The sequence below is a fragment of the Camelina sativa genome, chromosome 11 (assembly GCF_030686135.1).
Source record: "Camelina sativa cultivar CO46 ecotype springtype chromosome 11, ASM3068613v1".
Taxonomy (NCBI): Eukaryota; Viridiplantae; Streptophyta; class Magnoliopsida; order Brassicales; family Brassicaceae; genus Camelina; species Camelina sativa.
In genome coordinates this window covers 19,133,344-19,146,861 of record NC_141890.1, presented here as the reverse complement: position 1 = coordinate 19,146,861, position 13,518 = coordinate 19,133,344, and the positions used below count along the sequence as shown (strand labels likewise).

Sequence of the window (13,518 nt, the reverse complement as noted above, 5' to 3'; positions counted from 1 at the left end):
ACAGAGACTAAGTTGAGTCTGAGGTATATGGGTCCGTTCAGGGTGATTGAGCGGGTGGGACCGATATCATATAGGCTGAAGTTACCTAAGGTAATGCATGCGTTCCACAAGGTCTTCCATCTGTATATGTTGCGGAATTGTCTCCGCGAGGATGATCAGTTGTTGGCTAAGATTCTTGAGGATCTTCAGCCTAACATGACCTTGGAAGCGAGACCAGTGAGGGTTCTCGAGAGGAGAATCAAGGAACTTTGGAAGAAAAAGATTCCTTTGACTAGAGTCCTATGGGACTGTGATGGTGTTGAGGAGTAGACTTGGGAGCTAGAGGCGAGGATGAAGGCAATGTTCAAGAATTGGTTTGAGAAGCAGGTCTCGACTTGAATTTGTCTAGCCTGGTCCCAGTTGTAGTCTGTGGCTGGAGCGGGAATGGAGTATTCCAACCCATCTCTCTTGTTACTTGGTCGCTTAGGGGTGGTTGGTTTTGCGACTAAGCAACGAGATGAGGTGGTGTTTGGGATATGAAATTCCGTGAGGTATGGTTTAAGAAGGAAAGTTCCTGAAACAGAAGATTTTAAAAGAGGAAACTTTCCGAAAGTAGAACGTTCTAAAATAGAAAGGTTTATGGGAGTTAAAATTTGCCCATTTTTAGTGGTTGTGAACCTTGGAGGGGCTTGGGTAGCCTTTGTGGCGGAATGTTGAGTCATTGTGTGCCCGTGTGTGGCGGTCTATCGAGACATTGTGTGGCCTTTATTGCGGGCTGTTTAGCCATTATTTGGAATTTGTGGCGGGTTGTTTAGCCATTGTGTGGCCTTTGTGGCGGGCTTTTTAGCCAATTTTGTAGCCTCTGTGGCGGGTTGTTTAGCCAATGTTACTTGTTTAGGCGGTCCTTCGGGATGTGTGGTCTTCGTGACGGTCCTACAGGACGTGTGGCTTGTTTAGGCAATCCTTCGTGATGGTCCTTCGGGATGTATGATCTTCGTGATGGTCCTTTGGGACAAGTGGTCTTTGTGACGGTCCTATTTAGGACATTGTTTGGCCTTTGTGGTGTTCCTGTTTAGGACATTTGTTTGGACTTTGTGGCGGTCCTGTTTAGAACATTTGTTGGCCTTTGTGGCGGCCCTTGTGGCATTTTGATGATCCTTGTTTGGTCATGAGGTATTCCAGTGAGGGGATATGTGGTTGGTAGGACATTGTGTTTTTCATCGCGAGCCACGAGAAGGAAACCTAGTAGGGATAAAACTCAGACGTGTTCAGAATTGTTTGCTCTAAGGACAGTGGTCTTGAACGACTCTAGTGGGACTTTAGTTCTCCTAGTACCGCCATATTCTAAGACTTTGTGTCTTGAGGGTATGGTTGGTATATTGACTTCGGATGACGATCCGGGGGCGCGCTGTAGGGTGGTAACCCGAGAGACGAATATTGGACTTCCTTATATATTATGACATGCGGGCTTAGGCCCGATGAGGAGCCAACATTATGGCATGCAGGTTTCACCCTGATGAGAAGCCGATAAAACCTCAAGGTCGAGACCTATGAGTAAAGGAAAGTCCAAAAGTCAAGAGCAAATAATGCCTGGAACACGATTTTATCATCTAGAGGTGACTTTCGTAGATCGGTTGGAATAGTGTGGGCCGTGGAGACGGTTGCACGAGAGTGTTTGGCTGATGGTTGTTCGAGATTCGAGGACGAATCTATGTTGGTGGGGGAGAATTGTAACATTCGCGAACCGGAATCCCGAGTTTAAATTAAACGTTGCGTTTTGGGGTTAGGAAAACCCTGGGAGCGCTTATAAAAGCAAAAACTCGAGGGTTTGACCGAGTTTGGCCGTTTCTGGAGAAAAAGAAAGAGAGAAAGAGTTTTGTGAGTGCTCTTGAGAGTTCTTGGAGTTTTGAGGCTGTTCATGTAAAGATCTGTAGCTGGGATCGTTGTAGGAGCTTCCTAGGAGCGTGTATCTTATTGTTTGTGGTTCAGAATCTTCTTTGGCAAAGGTGAGTGCATGACCATGGCTTATCTAAGCTTGAGATTTTCTCTGATCTGCTTGTTTATGTGATATATGGCTTGTTTAGAACGTTGTTGAGTCGCAAGAGACTTTGGGAAGTTTTTTGTGGCATTGGTTTTGTGTTATTGGTGGTTTAGGGACGGAGATCCAGTGAGAAGCTTCGGGGAAAAACGATCCTCGGCATGTGCAATATCGAGCATGCTTGGGTCGATGCAGTGTGAGTGTCAGTCGATGCTAGTGAACCTTGCATCAGTCGATGCAAGCTTGTGTCGGTCGATGCGTACCTAGTTGGTGTCGGTTGATGCAGATGTCTGGTTTGTTGTTTGGTTATTGATTGTTGTTTGATGGTTAGAGATATCTCTGTTGCTTGTGTGTATAGCCAAGTAGATGGGAGGATTACCTCACTGAGTATTTATGAAATATTCACGCATCTCATATGTGTTGCGGTGCAGGTAAAGGCAAAATGTGATCGTGGAATCAAGGCAATGAAGAGGAGGATGTTCTAGTAGCTCGATTGGTTGTTGTCTGGCTTCTGTTAGGTTGCTAGAGTTGGGTCAATAGAATATTGCTAGGTTGCTGGTTCTTTGTTTCATGTTATTGGTTATTGGATAATTGCTAGGATTTAATATTGATTATTTAATTATTGGATATTTATTGGATAGTGATATTTGTTGATTATTTTTCGCTGCTTGGTTTGATTGTGATTAGGTGTCTAGTGGGACCACTAGCTCAGATTATTATTATTATTTATTATAAAAAAACGGCTCGGGTCGTTTTAATGTTTTCTGATTTCACTTGTCACATTTTTTGTTTCTTGCTTTTGAATATTGATGTAATTCACATTACATTTCACAGGGACAGCTGGCGTTTTCTCTTCAAGAGTTTTTAGTATCAGTCTCTTTGTTACATTCTCTCTTCTCTTTTAACTCTTAAAGATTTGAACAAATCTATCATACTCTTTAGTTTTGGTCAATCAGTCAATCGGTTTTGCTATTCAGTTTTATGTCATTCTACTCTACTAGACTACTACTCTTTCTAAGTTTTGGATTAATGACATGAAACTCCTTTTTTAAGTTTATTGGATTAATGATATGAAACTCCTTTTAAGTTTATTGGATTTACATTTCTATCTCTTTTACTCTTTCTTCTCTATGTTTTTATGTTTGTAATTTTGTGTATTGAAAGTGCAAATGTTCACAGGTACATCGAGTGTTCGGGCTTATTTCGGGTTTATTATGCAATTCGGTTTTCAATAACCAAACACCATCGGTTATCCGATATTTATATCAGGTTCGAGTGTTACCCAAAATTAACCGAACCCGATGCTACCTGATCCAAACCTGTCCCGATACTATAGAATACCCGATCGGGTTTTATATCTCTAAACCTGAAAACCCGAAAACCCATACACCCGAACCTGAATCCAAACGGGTGTCTGAATGTCCAGGCCTATTTATGATTTACTAGATTGGTATCCGCGGGTTATTTTTAATTTATTTTATTTTATCACTTTTAAATTCATAATTTATTTTATGTTGTTTAAACTCAATTAAAAAAGGTATTTTGTCTAACTAACATATATTTTTATATTCTAATATATTGTGAGCCGATTGTATAATCTATAGAAAATATAATTATCATTTGGTAAAAAACAAAGTAAATATAATTTCTCACGTTCAGCACTATCGTATGCAAGGTTGTGATACCCCGTTTTCAGAGACATGTGGATAGATTTAAAAGAATTGATTTGACCACCTATGTCACCAAAGTGCAATTATCTTTTCAGTTAATGGTCCTGAGATAATTCCAGAGTTAAACGTGCTTAAGCTGGAGTAATCTCATGATGGGTGACCTTTTGGGAAGTGACTGTCGGAACTGTGATAGTGAAGACAAAACACATGGAATAATCATGTGGTGATTTTTAGGGACGGTAATAAGTCTTTAAACCCTCCCAGACGTAGCAAACCGGCCGTCGTATATGAGTGGGCTCACGGGCCTTGTGAGAGGACGTGAAGCCCATTAAGAAAGGTGGGCCCATGGACTGGAAGTGGACATGGGCCCACTAAAAGGTGGTAGTTGGGATGTTACAAGTGGTATCAGAGCCGAACCCAGACGAGTGTGGAGTCAAGTAGGCTCACACCGTCAGGGGTGACGGTCCTGGTGTGCAACAAGGACGTTGTGATCGGTTAGTGGGGGTGAATTGTGACCCCCCCCCCCCCCCCCCCCCCGATTTCAGAGATATGCAGAGAGGTTTAAAAGAATTGATTTGACCACCTATGTCACTAAAGTGCACTTATCGTTTCGCTCAAGGGTCCTGAGAGAACTCCAGAGTTAAGCGTGCTTGAGCTGGAGTAATCTTAGGATGGGTGACATTCTGGGAAGTGAATGTCGGAACTGTGCTAGTGATGACAAAACACAAGGAAAAATCATGTGGTGATTTTTAGGGATGGTAACAAGTCTTTAAAACCTCTCGGACGTAGCAAACCGGCCGTCAGATATGGGTCGGCTCACGGACCTAGTGAGAAGACGTGAGGCCCATTAAGAAAGGTGGGTCCATAGACTAGAAGTGGACATGGATCCCACTAAGAGGTGACGGTCGGGGTATTACAAAGGTTGAATGTTATCTTGATTTCTAATAAATTGTTTTTTTATCTACTATAATTGAAATTTATTCTTTATTTTTTTGAATAAAAAGAAATGTAAAAAATTGTTGATAAAAGAGTAACGAATAATACATTAAAATGCAGCAAAATCATAACATTAAAAAAAGTACTTTGCTCATTTTGAACATGAGTTTCACCATTTTGCCTCAACGCTATTCTTTAAATCAGAAAAGAGAAGAAAGAGTAAATAATTCTAGTTAATGTACTTAGCTCCAGGTAAATAGTTGTACTCCCAGATTACATTGTTCAAAAGTTACAATAACAAAGGATTAAAAACAACAAAAGGGATCTTTGAAACAGATAAATTATGTCCAAATCACATCAACTTTCCAGACACTGTTCTCTACTTTCACCTGCAGTTTAAAAGAAGAAAACTCAGGTCCAGTTCACACTAAGAGAAACCAAACATCAGTTTTTCAAGAGACAAAATAATATTCGGTTCTAGAAGTAATCAAAACAGATACTCCCTCCGATCGTGAATACCTGTCGTTATAGATTTTTTTTTTGTCAAAATATCTGACGTTCTCACTTACCCATATAACTATCACTCTAAAATGACTTATTTACCCTTCTATTATTTTTAGTCAACAAGTTCAGAATTCTATGTGTTGTTTAATGAGTCTCTAGATATTGCTAACAATTAACTATATTTAATATTTATGTATCTTTCTACGTGTATGACACAATATAAAGTTTCCATCATTGCTTCTTCTTTTTAACAATACACAAAAATTATAAAATCAAACAAAATGAAGAAAGAGGAAAGTCAAGAGAAGGAAGAGCTACCTGTTTACATGATTCATTATCGTGTCAAACGTGATAATTCCAGAGTTAAACGTGCTTAAGCTGGAGTAATCTCATGATGGGTGACCTTCTGGGAAGTGACTGTCGGAACTGTGATAGTGAAGACAAAACACATGGAATAATCATGTGGTGATTTTTAGGGACGGTAATAAGTCTTTAAACCCTCCCAGACGTAGCAAACCGGCCGTCGTATATGAGTGGGCTCACGGGCCTTGTGAGAGGACGTGAAGCCCATTAAGAAAGGTGGGCCCATGGACTGGAAGTGGACATGGGCCCACTAAAAGGTGGTAGTTGGGATGTTACAAGTGGTATCAGAGCCGAACCCAGACGAGTGTGGAGTCAAGTAGGCTCACACCGTCAGGGGTGACGGTCCTGGTGTGCAACAAGGACGTTGTGATCGGTTAGTGGGGGTGAATTGTGACCCCCCCCCCCCCCCCCCCCCGATTTCAGAGATATGCAGAGAGGTTTAAAAGAATTGATTTGACCACCTATGTCACTAAAGTGCACTTATCGTTTCGCTCAAGGGTCCTGAGAGAACTCCAGAGTTAAGCGTGCTTGAGCTGGAGTAATCTTAGGATGGGTGACATTCTGGGAAGTGAATGTCGGAACTGTGCTAGTGATGACAAAACACAAGGAAAAATCATGTGGTGATTTTTAGGGATGGTAACAAGTCTTTAAAACCTCTCGGACGTAACAAACCGGCCGTCAGATATGGGTCGGCTCACGGACCTAGTGAGAAGACGTGAGGCCCATTAAGAAAGGTGGGTCCATAGACTAGAAGTGGACATGGAGCCCACTAAGAGGTGACGGTCGGGGTATTACAAAGGTTGAATGTTATCTTGATTTCTAATAAATTGTTTTTTTATCTACTATAATTGAAATTTATTCTTTATTTTTTTGAATAAAAAGAAATGTAAAAAATTGTTGATAAAAGAGTAACGAATAATACATTAAAATGCAGCAAAATCATAACATTAAAAAAAGTACTTTGCTCATTTTGAACATGAGTTTCACCATTTTGCCTCAACGCTATTCTTTAAATCAGAAAAGAGAAGAAAGAGTAAATAATTCTAGTTAATGTACTTAGCTCCAGGTAAATAGTTGTACTCCCAGATTACATTGTTCAAAAGTTACAATAACAAAGGATTAAAAACAACAAAAGGGATCTTTGAAACAGATAAATTATGTCCAAATCACATCAACTTTCCAGACACTGTTCTCTACTTTCACCTGCAGTTTAAAAGAAGAAAACTCAGGTCCAGTTCACACTAAGAGAAACCAAACATCAGTTTTTCAAGAGACAAAATAATATTCGGTTCTAGAAGTAATCAAAACAGATACTCCCTCCGATCGTGAATACCTGTCGTTATAGATTTTTTTTTTGTCAAAATATCTGACGTTCTCACTTACCCATATAACTATCACTCTAAAATGACTTATTTACCCTTCTATTATTTTTAGTCAACAAGTTCAGAATTCTATGTGTTGTTTAATGAGTGACTCTAGATATTGCTAACAATTAACTATATTTAATATTTATGTATCTTTCTACGTGTATGACACAATATAAAGTTTCCATCATTGCTTCTTCTTTTTAACAATACACAAAAATTATAAAATCAAACAAAATGAAGAAAGAGGAAAGTCAAGAGAAGGAAGAGCTACCTGTTTACATGATTCATTATCGTGTCAAACGTGATAATTCCAGAGTTAAACGTGCTTAAGCTGGAGTAATCTCATGATGGGTGACCTTCTGGGAAGTGACTGTCGGAACTGTGATAGTGAAGACAAAACACATGGAATAATCATGTGGTGATTTTTAGGGACGGTAATAAGTCTTTAAACCCTCCCAGACGTAGCAAACCGGCCGTCGTATATGAGTGGGCTCACGGGCCTTGTGAGAGGACGTGAAGCCCATTAAGAAAGGTGGGCCCATGGACTGGAAGTGGACATGGGCCCACTAAAAGGTGGTAGTTGGGATGTTACAAGTGGTATCAGAGCCGAACCCAGACGAGTGTGGAGTCAAGTAGGCTCACACCGTCAGGGGTGACGGTCCTGGTGTGCAACAAGGACGTTGTGATCGGTTAGTGGGGGTGAATTGTGACCCTCCCCCGATTTCAGAGATATGCAGAGAGGTTTAAAAGAATTGATTTGACCACCTATGTCACTAAAGTGCACTTATCGTTTCGCTCAAGGGTCCTGAGAGAACTCCAGAGTTAAGCGTGCTTGAGCTGGAGTAATCTTAGGATGGGTGACATTCTGGGAAGTGAATGTCGGAACTGTGCTAGTGATGACAAAACACAAGGAAAAATCATGTGGTGATTTTTAGGGATGGTAACAAGTCTTTAAAACCTCTCGGACGTAGCATACCGGCCGTCAGATATGGGTCGGCTCACGGACCTAGTGAGAAGACGTGAGGCCCATTAAGAAAGGTGGGTCCATAGACTAGAAGTGGACATGGAGCCCACTAAGAGGTGACGGTCGGGGTATTACAAAGGTTGAATGTTATCTTGATTTCTAATAAATTGTTTTTTTATCTACTATAATTGAAATTTATTCTTTATTTTTTTGAATAAAAAGAAATGTAAAAAACTGTTGATAAAAGAATAACGAATAATACATTAAAATGCAGCAAAATCATAACATTAAAAAAAGTACTTTGCTCATTTTGAACATGAGTTTCACCATTTTGCCTCAACGCTATTCTTTAAATCAGAAAAGAGAAGAAAGAGTAAATAATTCTAGTTAATGTACTTAGCTCCAGGTAAATAGTTGTACTCCCAGATTACATTGTTCAAAAGTTACAATAACAAAGGATTTAAAACAACAAAAGGGATCTTTGAAACAGAGAAATTATGTCCAAATCACATCAACTTTCCAGACACTGTTCTCTACTTTCACCTGCAGTTTAAAAGAAGAAAACTCAGGTCCAGTTCACACTGAGAGACACCAAACATCAGTTTTTCAAGAGACAAAATAATATTCGGTTCTAGAAGTAATCAAAACAGATACTCCCTCCGATCGTGAATACCTGTCGTTATAGATTTTTTTTTTGTCAAAATATCTGACGTTCTCACTTACCCATATAACTATCACTCTAAAATAACTTATTTACCCTTTTATTATTTTTAGTCAACAAGTTCAGAATTCTATGTGTTGTTTAATGAGTGACTCTAGATATTGCTAACAATTAACTATATTTAATATTTATGTATCTTTCTACGTGTATGACACAATATAAAGTTTCCATCATTGCTTCTTCTTTTTAACAATACACAAAAATTATAAAATCAAACAAAATGAAGAAAGAGGAAAGTCAAGAGAAGGAAGAGCTACCTGTTTACATGATTCATTATCGTGTCAAACGTGATTTCGATCTGAACAAACTGTTTTTTTACGATGAAGGAGAATTTAACCCTGATCTTACAACTGGAGAAGAAGAAGTTGTACTCCAGATGCTGAGGATTTACTTTCCAAATTTCTTCTAAATTCAGATAAGAATTTTTATTGTATTGCTGTTACAAGTTATTTTGGTAATAAAAAATATGTGAAATATAATTTCACATTTCTATCTTTTACTAGTACAATATTTATTTTATTTCATACAAGTTCATTTTAGATTTTTAGTTAAAGCATTATAAAGCTGTTTTGAAATTTTAATCATTATTTTGAATTGTTCTCTTCACTTGTACGTAGTATCATTGACCAAATGGCTATAATAAACAAAACACGATACTTGTAGCATTTGAATAATTTTAGAACAAAACTTATTTCAGAAAAATAAACCCATAAAAACTGACAAATAGAAAAACCCCCAACAAAGAGTCCAATAATTTAAATACATAAACTCATGAAGACGATAATGCTAGAGTATCCATGACGTTTTGGACAAGCGAAACATCACAACTTATTTGAAGAGGAAGACGATTTTCCCTATCAAGTGTAGATTTTTTCATATGTGGGATTTTATATTTGTTTGATCCTCCAATTTTCATGATCTCTTTCATGCATAATTGGAGAGTCAAAAAAATATAATTTACCTTTTTTGTTGGATATTCTTCAAATGATTCCTCCACAGCATGAATAAGATCTTCTACGGTTTTGGGGCATGTCTTGTGTTGCAGTGGCTGAATGGCACTAAAAATCCAAGATCTAAAATATTTAGATCCGGTGAATTGGAAGGTTGACACATCAGACGTATATCAAAACCATTTTTAGAAGCAGCTTCTTGAAATTCTTTATCGTCACACTCAACATGTGTTCTTGCATTGTCTTGTTGGATGAAAATAGTCTTCCCTCGATCTTCAATTGGCCATCTTTCATAAATTATCGGAATGACTTTTTCAATCAAACATGCTTTGATATCTTCTCTTTTCACAGAATTTGAAGCTTTTACCTCTAGAGTTCCAGCATCTCTATTCTTGCTTCGCCTCTTAGCAGGTTCCATAGTAACAAAAGGAAACACTCCTATTTTTCCAGAAAATGTCTCGTTTCCTTCTTCGTCAAATCTCGGTCGAGCCATCGCTGCTAGAAACATAACTTTTCCAATATAATTCTTACTTTGACATGTGCGATGTGGCACTTCTTCCTAGGGAAGTAAATAATACTTCTCTGTTTTCTTCGTCATATAAAACCATTTTTCATCAATATGTACAATATTGTACATATCAACAAATTTTGGTCCATGAATCAAAGTATCTTTCTCCAACATCGAGACACAAAACTTCAGCCTACCTTTCATATTCTCATCCTTTAAACTTGGTTTAATGGCATTTGTATGACGTCGAATCGTACCTTCTTTGACATGCCTATGCAATGTTGACTGAGCAATACCCAAACCCATTGAAAGCGATCGAAGTGTTGTTCTCTTGTGAAATGGAATCTCCTGCACTTGATCCAAATCAAGCGTGATTCTCTTCCGGCCACAACGTCCTGATTTTTTGTGGGAGACATTAACTTCTTCACCATTAGACGTATCTTTTGCTTGTTTCCAAATTCGTTGCACTGTTCGAATAGAAACCAAAAATAATTCAGAAACTTCTCGAGTAGTAAACTTTTTTAATTTCCCATCTTGACTTCTCTCTAACAGAGCATTATATCGCCCGCCGTTCTGTGTATGAAAGATTTCTATTGGTTCCATGCATTAGCTCCACTCCATCCATCTCTGCAGTTTAATTTAAAAAATTAAGAAATTAAAACATTAAAAATACTACAGCATTTCCAAGTACCAACTTTTGTTTACACGTACCATAGAAATATTTTAAATACATGGAGTAGTAAAATTTCTCTTTACGTATACATGGAGTAGTAAACGACAAAATTTCACAAATACAATGACAAAACAAAAAAAAATTAATTTAAATCCTGAAAATTAATACCTGGATCTATTTCAGGAAGAGATTCGTTGGAGGCTATTGGATTATTGACGATTGCAATATCGTCACCTTCAGTATTGGAGAATTCCTCATTGATTGGGGTTTGATTAAGATCAAACAAAAACTCATTTTCACTGGCTATACAAGGAAGATTCAGATCTAAAGTAGAATTCATGATGAATGAAATTGTGATTCATGTCCTTTCGTTTTACGGATATATATACAAGCATCATTAGTGATCACTAGTTTCAGATTTGGCTCCAATACTAATTTTAATTTTTGTTTTGGCTCCATGTTCAAATTTTTAGAAGAATTTTAACAACAAAATCTTCTTTGTTACGTGTATTAATTCATTTGCATATCAAAAACACATAATTTTGACTACAACTGCATGCAAACTTGTGCACTTATGAAATTATTAAGAATAAAGAAGATTGGGATCAGCAGCAATATTTGACTAAATAATGATTAGACACTATTTATATTTATTACAGTGAATATGAAGAAACAAAACGGGAGGTTACAATAGTCTTTACACAAACCTCCTTAATTTGTGTGAAATTTATAAAACGACAGGTATTCAGGATCGGGGTATTACAAAGGTTGAATGTTATCTTGATTTCTAATAAATTGTTTTTTTATCTACTATAATTGAAATTTATTCTTTATTTTTTTGAATAAAAAGAGATGTAAAACATTGTTGATAAAAGAGTAACGAATAATACATTAAAATGCAGCAAAATCATAACATTAAAAAAAGTACTTTGCTCATTTTGAACATGAGTTTCACCATTTTGCCTCAACGCTACTCTTTAAATCAGAAAAGAGAAGAAATAGTAAATAATTCTAGTTAATGTACTCAGCTCCAGGTAAATAGTTGTACTCCCAGATTACATTGTTCAAAAGTTACAATAACAAAGGATTAAAAACAACAAAAGGGATCTTTGAAACAGATAAATTATGTCCAAATCACATCAACTTTCCAGACACTGTTCTCTACTTTCACCTGCAGTTTAAAACAAGAAAACTCAGGTCCAGTTCACACTGAGAGAAACCAAACATCAGTTTTTCGAGAGACAAAATAATATTCGGTTCTAGAAGTAATCAAAACAGATAAAAGAGAAAAACATTCATAGTTGGAATGAGACAATTCATTTAATGCCAAAATGCTTGTAAGAGTTATGTAGTTGCTTACTGTATAAGTGAGCAATAGTTGAACAATACCAAAATGCTTGTAAGAGTTATGGTTGACGAGGTTGTTGATCTCTTTGCTGAATTGAACCTTAGCGTTACCTCTACCGAAATATTGCCATTTCGAGCTCCCTCACTATTTTTTTCAAAAATAAAGTATCAATACAATTTAAAAAGCAAGTCTAAGGTCTTAAATCCAATCTCAACAAGTCATCCAAATACTTAATATACTATATGTACATTACTCTCGTGTCCTACTAAGAAAGTGAATGTAAGGGAAAGTGATTTTTCTGCAACCTCAACACTAGATAACACTATCCCCATCTATTAAAAGCACTATCTAACACCATCTTTCATCTGCTGAAAGCTCACCAACTACCATGAGCTTACCTGCAACCTCACCAAAAAAACAGTAAAGCTTCCAAAGTTATCACAAAAACGACCAAATCTCAATAAACCATTCAGCCAACAAACAGAAAAACAAAAGCATAAAAATATTAGAACCAGCCTTTTAGTCTCCTTGACGAGAAGCTTGCAGTAGACATCAACGGACTAAGGAGCAATAGAAAAAACACAATCCAAAACCCATACTCAAAGCCACCAGGTCACAAATTTCATCATACACGAAAGGGAACATTTTCATATCTGTCACTAGAAGAAAATAGGATATTAATAGTGCGTTAAAAACGCTATCTAACAATGTGATAGCGTTATAACAAAAGCTATGAGATCGTCCGCAACGATAACTTTGGTACTTTAGATAGCGGTTTTGTTCCGTGTTATTATTATTGTATTAATAATTACGATTTTACTTTTCCGATTGTTATTTATTTAACAACAAAAATAATTCTACTATTAATTTCATTATCCATAGCATTTTTTTAATAACACGTATATATATATATATATATATTGTAATAGGTAGATAGTTTTAGGGAGATTCTCAAAAATAGCACCAAAATAAGTTTTTTTCCAAACTTAGCACAATATCACTAGAATTCGAAAAATAGCACCAAATAATATTTCAAAATTAAATCCTAAATTCAAAATACTAAACTCTACCCCTCAAAACTATACCCTAAATGTGAAATTAAGAAACCAAACCTAAAAAAAAAAATTCTAAAAATTAATTTTAAATATTTTAATGTGTTTAATAGTGCTATTTTTGGAAATTTATGAAATGTGTGCTATAGTTGTCCATAAAACTTGTTTTAGTGCTATTTTAGGGTATTTCTCTAGTTTTTATGTATTTACACAGTAATATAGTATTATGTATTTTTACATTATTTTTTAATTATATCTAATTTATAATTTATCAGGTTTTTAGATAAACTGATATATTAAAAGTATCATAATTTATTATATTATGTGAACTCACGACACAAAAGATTATATTACAAAGTAAAAATAAAAATTACAAAAGTTAGACATTTTGTTTTATCTCTATATAGCAAAAAAAATTTCAAAAAAAAAAAAAACATCTACTCAC

General features: G+C 36.5%; 1 pseudogene; it reads right to left on the bottom strand.

The window, feature by feature from the left end:
* Nucleotides 1-9,311: 9,311 nt before the first annotated feature.
* Nucleotides 9,312-10,603, bottom strand: LOC147934231 (uncharacterized; annotated as a pseudogene).
* Nucleotides 10,604-13,518: the final 2,915 nt, after the last annotated feature.